Below are 13262 nucleotides of genomic sequence, written 5' to 3' on the forward strand. Positions count from 1 at the left end.
AGTTCAGATTCTGGGAGTGGTTGTTCATCAAGGTCACAGAGACATTAGTGTTCAAGCAGAAAGGTACTCCCAGTTTGGGGCTCTGCAAAACGTATTTCAGGAAGCAGAAGCATCCTGTGCAATGGAATGGTGCTAGTATATACCTAATTTGTGATAAGATGTTGTCTGAGTGCAAGAGAAAATAGCAGTATCTGTGACTGTTAAACAATTGCTGTACATAATTGTCGTCTATCTTCCTCCCTAATAGGGAACAATGAAAGAGGCCTTCTTTACTACATCAATCTATCAGCCTGTGGCTTCTCACACCAGCAATACACATCTTTCTAACTATCCGTACTTCACAATTCAAAATATTCCAAGTGTCTGTAATTTAACTGCTGCTCTTGCTTTGGTACATTAGGAAAGAAGTAGCATACACTTGCCTTTTCTATTCTTTTTTTTTTTTTATTTTTTTGACAGGCAGAGTGGACAGTGAGAGAGAGAGAGACAGAGAGAAAGGTCTTCCTTTTGCCGTTGGTTCACCCTCCAATGGCCGCCGCGGTAGCGCGCTGCGGCCGGCGCACCGCGCTGTTCCGATGGCAGGAGCCAGGTGCTTATCCTGGTCTCCCATGGGGTGCAGAGCCCAAACACTTGGGCTATCCTCCACTGCACTCCCCTCTCCCAGATGTGGCCAGCATGATAAAAATGATGGAATGCCTAGTAGAGGTCACCCAAGGTGTAGTATAGAGAAGGATGAGATACATCCTCCAAATACAGTATATCCTTCATCTACCAACTATCACACTGTGCCCCAACTTGTTAAAATTCAAAGTCTGGCAGTCAAATGTATAAATAGGTGTGGCTACAACTTCCCTTCACTTCCAATGATCCACAGGCAATGCATGCCTTCCTTCTGTCTAGTGTTGGCCCCTGTGAGGCTAAAGGTCCTGGTTCCAAGTAAGGAAATGCTTTCACTAGAAGCAGCAGGTGTCCCATGAACTTTAAATTGATCGCCACCTACTTGCTTCAGAATCTTGCAGCGAGAGATTAGCAGTGGAAGAGGAGTTATTATCTCGGCAAGGGTTTTCTCTTGTCACCAGGAAGAAGTAGGTCTACCATTTCACCATGGTGGCAAGGATGTATGCGCTGGCCACGAAATAATCTATTGATCTAACTCTTGCTACTCCCTTGTTCACTTTTGACAAACCTGGAGTGTGTGCAGCAGTCTCAGGCTAAGGGCACGGTGACCAGTGGCTCAAGCCCTTCAAGGATAAGCGTCTGGGTAATTCTCACAGAGAAGTCACTACATCAGCACAGGTACTCTGCAAAGGTGAGAGGGATCTAAGATGGAGTGTAGAGAAGGGAGATGACGGATAGCCATTATGAACTAGAAACCAAACGCAGAACCAGAACTGAAGTCTTCTCATTGTCTTTACTTTTATAGAATATTGAAAGGACTGTTGTCATGACAGATGATCTTAGCACATAAAATAAGTGATCTGTGTCGACAGTTTATTTACAGAAGGCCTTTTTCTCTGCCATCCTGTATTCTGAACTTGCCTGTAGCAGGCTGAATGGTGGTACCAGAAAGGTGTGTCAATATCCCCTACTCCAGAACCTATGAATTTTACTGTGATGGTAAATTTTATGTGTCAGCTGGGAGGGTGTTTTTGAATGAGACTTAAGTTGAAATCAATAGACATAGGGTATAGGAGATTGCCCTCATCATCCAATCAGTTGAACACTTAGGGCACCAAGGATTGATCTGCCTCAAACAGAAGTGAATTCCCCAACAAAATACTTCTATCTGCAACATCAGCTCTACTGCATGCTATCTTCATACTAGAACTAGAACATTGATCTCCAGGCTCTTCCGTAAGCTGATCCACCTTGTCGATTTATGCCTTATAGTTACATTACCATGTGATTCAATTTCTTAAAATAATTATATATATTATATAAATATTTATATAAATATATATTTATTATATTATATACTATTTAATATAATATATTATATAAATATATACGTATGTGTGTATGTATACACATATATACATATATACACATATATACATATATACATATATACATGTATACACATATATACATATGTATGTAAATATGAATATACATACATATGTATATATGTATATACATATATGTATGCATATATATGTATACATATATATGTATACATCCTATTGGTTTTGTTTCTCGGGAACATTCAGAATAATATGATTACTTTCTATGGCAAAATAATCAATATCGTCTTACCTGACAAATGATGAGATTCAGTCAAAGATTCAGCAGAATTGCCTATTTTGGATTGCATGCATGGGCTTTAAATCCAATGTCATGTGTTTTTTTTGTTGTTGTTGTTGTTTTCAATTACGTGTTCTAGGAAGAGTAAGACAGAGGGAGATTTGACAAACAGAGGGGGAGGCACAATGTGATCACAGAGGCCAAGATCAGGGTGATGCAGCACAATTCAAGAAGTGCTTACAGCTGTCAGAAACTGGACGAGACAACAGAATTGAGAGAGAATAAACTTGCATTCCAATGACCCACCTTATGCTAGAGCTTTGCGGAAATATGGCTTACATCAAAATGGAGTAGTACTTGTTCTTATAGGTTTTAAAAAATGATTTATTATTTATTTGAAAGTGTTACCAAGAGACAGGGAAAGATAGAGATTTTCCACCTGCTGGTTCACTCCCCAGATGGCCACAACAGCTGGTATTGTGCCAGGCCAAAGCCAGGAGCCAGGAGCTTCTTCCAGGTCTTACATGTGGGTAGCAGGGATCCATGCACTTAGGCCATCTTCTGCTCCTTTTCCCAAGCCAGTAGCAGGGAGCTGGAGGAAAGTGAAGCAGCTGAGACTCAAACCGGTGCCCATATGTGATGGGGCCTCTCTTATAGGTATTTCATCATAAATGCAGTGTCTCTGTTCCCAAGACTACAATATGCTGGGTCACTGGTTTAGGATAAATTTTCAGAACAGTAGCAACAGTGCTCTTGAAGTCAAGAACCTCTAGAAACTCATGCTCACTCCCCTGCACCCCTCCTACACTACAATAGTACAATGAGTTTATTTCAGGACTCTGTCTAATTTGCCCTCAAATGTAGATCTCTTTCAAGGTCACTCAGATTAATCCCAACTGTTTGGTATTCAAAAAGTTAGTAACCACTAAAATCTATTTTTTTTTTGACAGGTAGAATTAGACAGTGAGAGAGAGAGACTGAGAGAAAGGTCTTCCTTTACCGTTGGTTCACCCTCCCCTGGCCGCTGTGGCCGGAGTGCTGCGGCCGGTGCACCGCGCTGATCCGAAGTCAGGAGCCAGGTGCTTCTCCTGGTCTCCCATGCAGGTGCAGAGCCCACACACTTGGGCCATCCTCCACTGCACTCCCGGGCCATAGCAGAGAGCTGGCCTGGAAGAGGGGCAACCAGGACAGAATCCGGCGCCCCGACAGGGACTAGAACCCAGTGTGCTGGCACCGCAGGCGGAGGATTAGCCTATTGAGCCAGGGCGCCGGCTTAACCACTAAAATCTAGTTCTTTCCCCTATGAGATTTGTAAGTTGATAGAGCTATACTACTTAGAATTCCTGCCACAAATATCACAATATAAGAGCCCATCCAACAGAAACAACTTTAAACTTACCTTGTAGCTCTCCTTACATGAGGGTCTCTTGACTGACAGTATCATTCAGCAACTTGTTAAAGAGGCCAACTGTTGAACCCCACTCCAGAACGGCTGAGTCAGAAACCTGCATTTGGGAGCCCCGCAAGCTGAGTTTTCACATGGCCTCCAGATGATTTTCTGTTGATGTTCTGGCTCTAGTGGTCATTGAGTATTTCTCATGACAAATTCACATTAGGGTAATAATTTCGGCAACTTCTTAAAGGGAACAAAGACAACAGAAAGTGTTTCTGCCTGGGTTGGGATAATTCCAAAGAGAAACAAGAAGTAAGAGGCACCAAAGAGAAATAGAAAATAAGTGACTCTAATCACTAAGACCATGAATGGAGCCGGCATTGTGTGCAGTGGGTTAAACCATTGCTTGCGACCCTGAGGATGTCAGCTCATGTCCAATCCAGTTTTTTGCTAGTGCACCTGCATCTTCCTGTCACCCAGGTGGGATTCCCAGAAGGAGTTCTAGGTTCCTGGGTTCAACCTGGCCCAGCCCCAGCTGTTTCAGCCATTTGGGGAGTGAACCAACAGATGGAATATTTTTCTCTCTTTCTCTTCATCCCTCTCTCTATAACTCTAACTCTCAAATAATTTTTTTAAAAGACCATGAATGATGCATTCCCTGTTTTACTAGATTGAGTAAAATTTAGATTTAGCTAGAATTCACTTATATCCTTAGTAAATATTGAGAAAAGTATAGTTGAGTATCTGTTTATAACAATCCTCTTAATCACGTCTTTCCCTAAACTTTCTTATTCATTTCAAAGAAAACTAATTACTACTGTAATCATAAATAATGATAAATCAATTCAATTCTTTGGACTCAGAAAGCTCTGCTCCAGAGCTCAGTTCAACAATTCACTGTAATCTCAGTAAGCTAATTTCCATGACCTTATCCTGGAAATATTAAAGTGAGGTTAATGATAGCTCTCTTATTGGCTTGATATGAGTCTGGAACGAAAACATGAGTACGAAGTGTATGACAGAGTGTGTGGCATATAATAAGCATTTAGTGAATGCTAAGTGTTGTTTATTTTGAACATCTGAACAGAGTATTTCTTTGTCTTTGTGCACAGTCTGTATTTCCTCTTAAAGATGAAAATACCTCCTAGTTTCTCTCTTGTTATTGCTAAAATTGCAGAGAATGTAAATATATGAGCTTTCTGGGGAGACTTGGCAGTCTTTTCATATTTACTTGGTCTGTTAGATGCAAATCCAATTTGGGGATATCTCACTAAGAATGCGATTTGTTATCTGAGTTAGTCTGTGCCAATGGAACAGACCTGTTCCAAGTGCCTCCAACGGCTGGATGAATTACAGATGATTTATTTCATTTGGACTGTGTTTTAGATCTCTTTTGCCTATGTTTGTTCAGCATTGGTGCTGTGATTGTGGCTGTTAAAATTTTCCTTACTGTATGTATCAATTTGGCTACTTTTATGAACCTTGGATCTATACAGTCCTATATAGATTCAAGTTCAAGAATTCATTGAGGCAATCAGAGGCAGAACATGAACATGCCAAAAAAAGACAAATGAAGATAGTAAAATAACACAAATATAATCTATGATTAAGACGAAGAAAGAACTGCAAAAAGACAATAAATATATGGCTTAAATACTATAAAGCAGAAAATGGAAATAAGCCTTTTATTGATATACAATAAAATGAAATGAACTTATAATACAGCATAAAAAGCAGTAGGCTGAATTTCATGGTAGATTGGGTTGGGTTATTGAAATATTTAACTGAATAAAATTAATGTAAGAAAAATTATACAGTAGGTGGAAGAGTTAAGATTTGAATCCAGTTTCACTTCACCATAAAGTCTGTGAATCCCCACATCATGTAATGCCATTTTGTAAGGGTGACAGGATATTTTATCAAGTGGAGACAATTAAAAAATATAATAATAAATTTATCTTTGTGTGAAAATTAATATAAAAATTTTGTTTATATTTATTGCAGGTGAAGATAAAATATATAAACTTTATTTAAACCACACTGTTAATGGCATGGCAGTATAGTTTGAACAGTTCATTGCCAAGATCTAAGGCATGGTAAGTATAATCCTTCCTGAAAAATCAGGACATCACTCAGTTTTTTCTGTTCAAGAATCATGAATAGGGAGAGGGTTTGGGGCAGAAGTCAATCCTGTGTAGACACTGGCATCCCACAATGGACAAGGCCTCTATTATAAAACATCTTTGGGAAACAGAACATAAGTTTCCTTTTCTCTTAGAAATTTACAGTGCACCTTAATCAAACAGTCTTAGCATTGCAATCCTCAAGAAATTCTTGGTGGTCGGTGCTGTCCTGTAGTGGGTAAAGTGGCATCCCACATGGGCACCGGTTCTAGTTGAGTCCTGGCTGTTCCGCTTCTGAGCCAGCTCCCTGATAATGTGCTTGGGAAACCAGCAGAAAATGGCCGCAGTATTTGGGCCCCTGCACCCATATGGGAGAACCCAAAGAGGCCAGTCTCCTGTCTCCAGATCAGCCAGCTGTTGCAGTCATCTGGGGAGTGTACCAGCAAATGGAAGACCTCTTTCTCTCTGCCTCTGCCTCTCTGTAAGTCTGCCTTTCAAATAAATAAATAAATCATTAAAAAAGAAAGAAATTCCTAGCATTTCACAGATTCATTTTAATCACTGAACTATTTGGGGGGAATAATACTCATTAATGTCTTTAAACTCTTTGGCATAAATTTTGTTAAATATTGATATGAATGTTATTTATTGAATCTTAGGTACTTCCTGTTAAACAGTCATGAAATTTCTTAGTACATTTATTTTCAAGAAGGATAATAGGATGTTAGACGACGTTATGGAATTAGAGATGGACTAGACAGGCTTCTCTCTCGGCTCATATTACTAACTGATATTCCACTTGACTGAAGATCGTGCCTAAAGTAGTCATGGGGTGATCTCACAGCTCCAACTTTCTTTCATTTGTTCTGTGGTTCAAAAGTTTGATTAGCTGCTTCTTGTGGATTCTCTTTTATATGAGAAGAACTTGGTCTTCTCTTTGTGGAACCATGTTATGCGGTATTTCATCATGTCCCCAATGGAACCTTTAAATTATGATGGATCAAGTGCTTGAAAAGCAAAGCAGATTTAACACTTCTCAGATTACAAATGCTGGATCATAAATGTAAAACAGCCGAGTACATAGAAACTTTATGTCATAATTAGGAATGGAGAGCAAAGCCTTTATAAACCTATTCTCAATTATCTACAATTTCTTCAAAGCAGATATCTGGTGCCAGGCTTGGTAAAACATTTTTCTAGCCAAATTATTATCAATATACACCTGCACTGTTAAAAGATGGTGTCCCTAAATAGCCCATTTTCTTCTCTCTCTCCATTTGGTACACCAGATGTTTTGGCTTTTTATTTGTTGAAGAGTGCATTGAGTTCCCACATGTCCTTTTAAAAAAATCATAGCTTTTAAAAATAAAGCTCTTCTCCTAAATAGCAGTGGGCCACAGATAAAAACCAACATGTGTTGTAATTCAGAATGTCTGTTGCTATGGTACATTTTTTATGATTTATTTGTAAAGTACTTAATCAACATTGCTTTTGATGCTCCCTTTAATTTTAAATGAAAGGTAGGTTAGTGCTATGGCTTTCAATTTAATTTCAAAAATGTGGAATAATTGTGGAAATTGGGAAGCTTGACTTCATATAGTGTATCAGTGACAAAGCTGAGATTAGAATTCAATCATCTTTTGTTTCCTATTACTTTCACTTTACTCTATTTTGAACATTAAGGATCTCAAGCCATTCTACTTCCCATTCCTTTTACTCGTTCATTTATTATATATGAAAGTGGGATTTGTTTATGTATGCTTGCTTTACTCAATGAACTTGTCTCTCTTTTCTCAATTTCTTTTATGAGGTTTTTGTGTTTGTTTGTTTCTGTTTCAATGTATCTCCTCTTCCAAAATTGCAATTCCATGTTCCAATAGTAATATGGAGCTTAAGGGAGCTTTTTAGTCTGTTTTTTCATAGACTAGTCCCCTTATCCATGGGGCATACAGTCTAAGTCCCCAGTGGATGCCTGAAATTGCAGGTAGTAATCAACCTTATGTATAGTACATTTTTTCTACACATGCATACTTATGATTAAAGTTAATATATTAATTATGCACAGTAACCAATTAGCAACCATAACTAAATAAAACAATTTTAATAATGTACAATTAAAAGTTACCAGCATCAATCAGTATTCTTGTACTTTGGGGCCATTACTAAGTAGAAGAAAGGTTTTTGAACAGAAGAATTTGTTGCCAAAAAGTCAATCTGTTAGCAGAGGTGGCTACTAAGTGAGAATATACAGCAAAAGTATGATGGACAAAGGGATGATTCATGAGGCAGGTCTTGTGGCTCAATGGGTTAAGCCACTGCTTGTAACTCCAGCCTCACATATGGGTTCCTGTTAGAGTCCCAGCTGCTCCACTTTTAATCCATCTCCCTGTGAGTACACTTGGGAAAGCAGCAGAGAATGGTCCAAGTGCTTGGGTCCTTGCACCCATGTGGGAGATTTAGATGGAGTTCCAGGCTCCTAGCTTTGGCTTGACACAGCCCTGGCTGTTGTGGCCATTTGGAGAGTTAATCAAGGGGTGGAAGATCTCTTTCTCTCTGTCTCTTCCTTTCTCTGTAACTCTTTCTTTCAAATAAATAAAATAAATTTCCTTCTTTTAAAAGAGATGATTCATATCCCAGGTAAACGCTGTGAAAATTCATCACATAGTTCAGAAAGTTGTATAATTTAAAAATCTATGGGTCGCTTATTTCTGAAATTTTCGATTTAATCATTTTATATTGCAGTTGTCTGCATGTAACTGAAGCTGCAGAAAGTGAAACCGCAAGTAAAGGGAGACCTGCTACAGTTTCATCATTGGGAGAAAAAAATAAGACAGAAAGAAGAAATAAATGAATGCATATAATCATGTAGAGCACAGGTAAGAACCACTCCAGTTATAAGTCAAGGAGAAAAACATGTACCACAGAGGAATGATGGTACCTAGAATATTATTGGCATGAGTTCACGTGTACCCATACTAAACACCAAAGCTGGAGTTAACCAGTCCTGCTGTCTTCATGAACTACTGTTCCCACCATTCAGATGAGCAATTCTACCACTATATCTTTTATTTATAAGATTCTATGAACTCAAAAGACACCTTTGGAGTCTTGTTATCTCTGCCACTGATACTATGTACTTTTAGGAGATCCAATGAGAGCATATCTCTATTCTATCTAAAAGCCTCACCTCAAAGAAGAGTTACTAGCTTATCACTCTCCTCTAATGCAATTAATCTAGAAACACAATCCAAATTTCATTTGGGATTCTTTGACCATTACCCATATAGTATCTAACATTGTGCTTTGTAAGAAGTTATAGTTTAATATTTAGTTGTTAAAAAAGAAGAATGTCCACTGTCACCATCCACATTTTCAAAAATTCGTATTTGGGTGTGTTAACTAATTCAAGCAGGAACGAGAACTAAAAATGAGAATTAGAGTAAAAATAGCACTATTACAATTTTCCAGGTAATTTCATTTACTTGTAACAATCAATAGAAGTACCTGAAAAATGAAGAAAGAATAAAATTAAAATAATAAAAAAATGAAGTGGCCTTCCTAAAAAAACCCAACAGTTAGACATATTGTGGAAGAAAAGATTAAATTTAGAATTGCACAAAAATACAAAATGCATTGATATAAATTCATGGAAAATATGCTATTTTAGATGGAGCAACTATTTTTTAATAAAAAAATAAAAATTTGAACAAATAGAACAATTATTTCATCTTGAAATAAGTCTCCCTAAATTAATCTGCACATGTAATTGAAAGTCATTAAACATAACAAAACTTAAACACATATTTTTGATTGAGCATATAAATTTTCCAGAGAGATTCTGAGAGAAAACCATATAAAAATTTTCGTTGTCAATTTGATGGATGAAAATGTGCATTTCCTAATGATTTTAATATAATCCATACTAGATAACAAAATTTCACTCAATGACAGGCTGCATACAGGTCTGTGGTCCCACAAAAATGTTTCACCTAGTTGCTTAACTCAGTTTGTGGAAATATGCTCCATGATGTTCATACAATGACAAAATCACCTAACAGCACACTTCTCAGAATGTGTCCCATCATGGAGCCACTGTGATTCTACTTTGAGCTAGAAGTTTGGGTGAGAGCCTCCTGAGGTCCTCTCAAAAGAAACACGGGAGAAAGTTATGCTTCAGTAACATAACTCAAGACAGTAGGCAAGGATCTTAACCATTTGGGCAATTTTCTTTTTCTCCTTTATTAGAAATATATTACATTGGCTTCCAAGGTGCAGTCACTGGCCTTGATGTTTCTTCCTTTGCGGTAGGTTGAGCTCACTCATCTGGGAATGTACTGGCTCAACAGTTGACCCAGAAGAACTTAGTGTTAGCGTTGCTGGGTCTAGTGATGATAACAGCACATTTTTCTAGTCTTTATAATATATCAAGCTCTTGAATTCCAACAATCACCCAGCTACTTCTTATTAAATATTTGTGCTTAGAATCAATGCTTTCTGCTCTGAAATTCCTATTATTCTACCACCCAACATTTGTGTATCAGTGAGTGTATGTGGTGTCTCTGTGTGTGCATATTATAATATTTTTCTGTAATTGTATTCATGAGGCTTATTCATTGGCTTTCCTCCCCATATATCCTTCCACTTATTCCAAGTTTCACTGTGACATTGCTCCAGTCCAATTATGTAATGTTACAGTCTGCTGTATCATCCTGTGCTATATGATACCAATCTGGGACCTGACTGATGATAAGAATTATTTCCCTTGTTCAATTAGCTTGAAATTTTCTAATCCAAGATTAGTTAATTAATCTTTTCAGCCTTTCATTCTAATCACAACTCCACTCTAGGAATCAAGATATCATGCAATCACAAGTTGACTTTTTTTTTTTTTTCCTTTGACAGGCAGAGTGGACAGTGAGAGAGAGAGACAGAGAGAAAGGTCTTCCTTTGCCATTGGTTCACCCTCCAATGGCCGCCGCGACTGGCTGGCGCGCTGCGGCCGGCGCACCGTGCTGATCCTAAGCCAGGAGCCAGGTGCTTCTCCTGGTCTCCCATAGGGTGCAGGGCCCAAGCACTTGGGCCATCCTCCACTGCCCTCCCGGGCCACAGCAGAGAGCTGGCCTGGATGAGGGGCAACCGGGTCAGAATCCGGCGCCTTGACCGGGACTAGAACCTGGTGTGCCGTCGCCGCAAGGCAGAGCATTAGCCTGTTGAGCCAGGGCTCCGGCAACAAGCTGACTTCTAAACAGTGCTCCGACGGAAATGTGTACCATTACATGCTCACCCATAAACTGAAAATTTTGTGAGCCCTGTTTATGTATTTTGCAATCTAAAATAATAGCATCAATAGCACTTTCAATTATTAAATGAATTTTGTTACTAAGTGCAAAAAGAATTACTCCCACTCCCAGGTTGCTTTTTGCTAATTCATTGTTTCCTCTCTTTGTAATTACCACTGGCTTTTAAAAGAATTACAATTCTTGCTAATTAGGGAAAGCTATTCTGTAAAACATGCTTTTAAAAAAGGCAAACATTTTGAACTGACTTAAGAAATTCACACAATGTCATGTATTACTTTTAAGACATTTTCAATAATCTTTTCATCATAAAAAAGTCTGTTTACTACACTCTACATATTGATAAGGGCAACTTTAAGCTTACATGAACAATCAATCAGTATTCCATATTATTTTCTTAAAAGTGATTTGGAAATCAGAGTAACAGGAAGAGAAGAGTGATAGGGAGAGAGAGAGAGAAAGAGAGAGAGAGAGAGAGATCTTCCATTGGCTGGTTCACTCCTCACATGACTGCAACAGGTGGGACTAGGCCAGCCTCATGCCAGGAGCCCAGAGCTCCATCTGAATCTCCCATGTAGATGGCAGGGACCAAGTCCTTGGGCCATCCTCCTTTCCCAGGAGTGTTAGTAGGGAACTGGATTGCAAACAGAGCAGTTGGAACTCCAACCAGTGCTATGATAAGGGATGGCATTATCACAGGTGGTAGCTTAGCTCATTGTGTTACAACACTGGCCCCAGTATTCAGTAATTTTGGATTACCTGAATTTCATTTAGCTGTTCTTTAAAATGTGTCCTTAAGTATTATTATTATTTTTTATTTGTGTTTGACCTCTGTATGGTGAACATGGCTTTAATAAAAATTCCTCGGAACCAAATGGAACAAAGTATAGAACACTTTTCTCCGACTGACTCATTCTTTTTTAAAACCTGCCATTCATTGCGTTCTGCACTCTGTCCTGCTGTTGCTGAAGTCCCATTCCACGCTATGTGTCACGGGGGTGTTTCACAAATTGTCCACGTGAAGTTCTCATTTCAACTCACTGAGTTTTTTTCTTTCTATCTCAGGAAGAATAAAAATCGCAAAAGTCCCTCAAGTGAAAGAGCAGCAAACTGGATGAATTGCCTGTTTTTTTTTTTTTCTTGTTTTCTTTTTTATTAGTATCTCCTACTAACCACCCTATGAGGTTTGGAATATTTGTTGCATTTTACTGTTTAAGACACTAAGGACCAGAAAAAAAAAATAGAGAAGTTTGCCTGTCCTTCCAAGGTCACCTAAATGATACAGGACCGAGCCAAAATTTGAGTCTAAATCTGTGTGATGTACAATCTCTGTTTGCTCTTTCCAGTGTGCTAATTGTCAAGGATTGCAGTACCCACTGAATTGTGTTTCCACAGACACATTTCTGGAGATGTTGTCTTGTTCTGAGGAAGGGTTCTGATTTAGACTTCTTGCAGACCCATACTTCTGATTCACGCAAAGCAAGTTTACCCTGACACTTAACCAAGACCTAAACTGGTGACTCAACATCAAAATTGCTTTTGCCCTCATGTGATACAGCCAGGTGAGTTGACTCTGGCATCCTCAGTTCACTTCACAGATTCCTGTACCTACTCTGATTGGAGGGGCTGAAGTTTCTTCAAGGTTACTGTCATTTGAAATTTTAGGTTGTTCCATGTCAAACACTTCTGGTAACTTAATGGCCCACCTTCTAGCCAGTACCTCTGACAAACTGGATATTAATAGAATATTGATATAGCAAAAATACTGTTGTGGGATTCATCATTTGGTAAATCCTCCACCGTCTGCAGTTTTACAGAGCCATTTAATTAGCAATTTTACAGCCTCCTCTCCTCTCATTAAATTAATTAATAATTAAGTTCAAATATAGGCATCTTTAATGTCATAATTATATTTCAGTTTTATGGTCACTGGAGTTTAGCTCATTAGGGGAGGCACTCATAAACCATAGGCCAGTTTAGTGGCTGAAGCACATCTATATCATCAGGCTGATGCCAGTGGATGTTTTAATTTCACTATTTCTTTAACAGCAATATCATTTTGTACAGAGGAATTTTAGTTTGTCCTTTGTGAGCATAAAATAACAATCATAGTCGCCATATCAACAAATCTAATAATAAACATGTATCATATGATTCTAGGAGTCTCTTTGACTTTAGTGATGTCTCCCTGGAATATTTTTGCAA

This window comes from Lepus europaeus, chromosome 3, assembly GCF_033115175.1.
Source record: "Lepus europaeus isolate LE1 chromosome 3, mLepTim1.pri, whole genome shotgun sequence".
Lineage (NCBI taxonomy): Eukaryota > Metazoa > Chordata > Mammalia > Lagomorpha > Leporidae > Lepus > Lepus europaeus.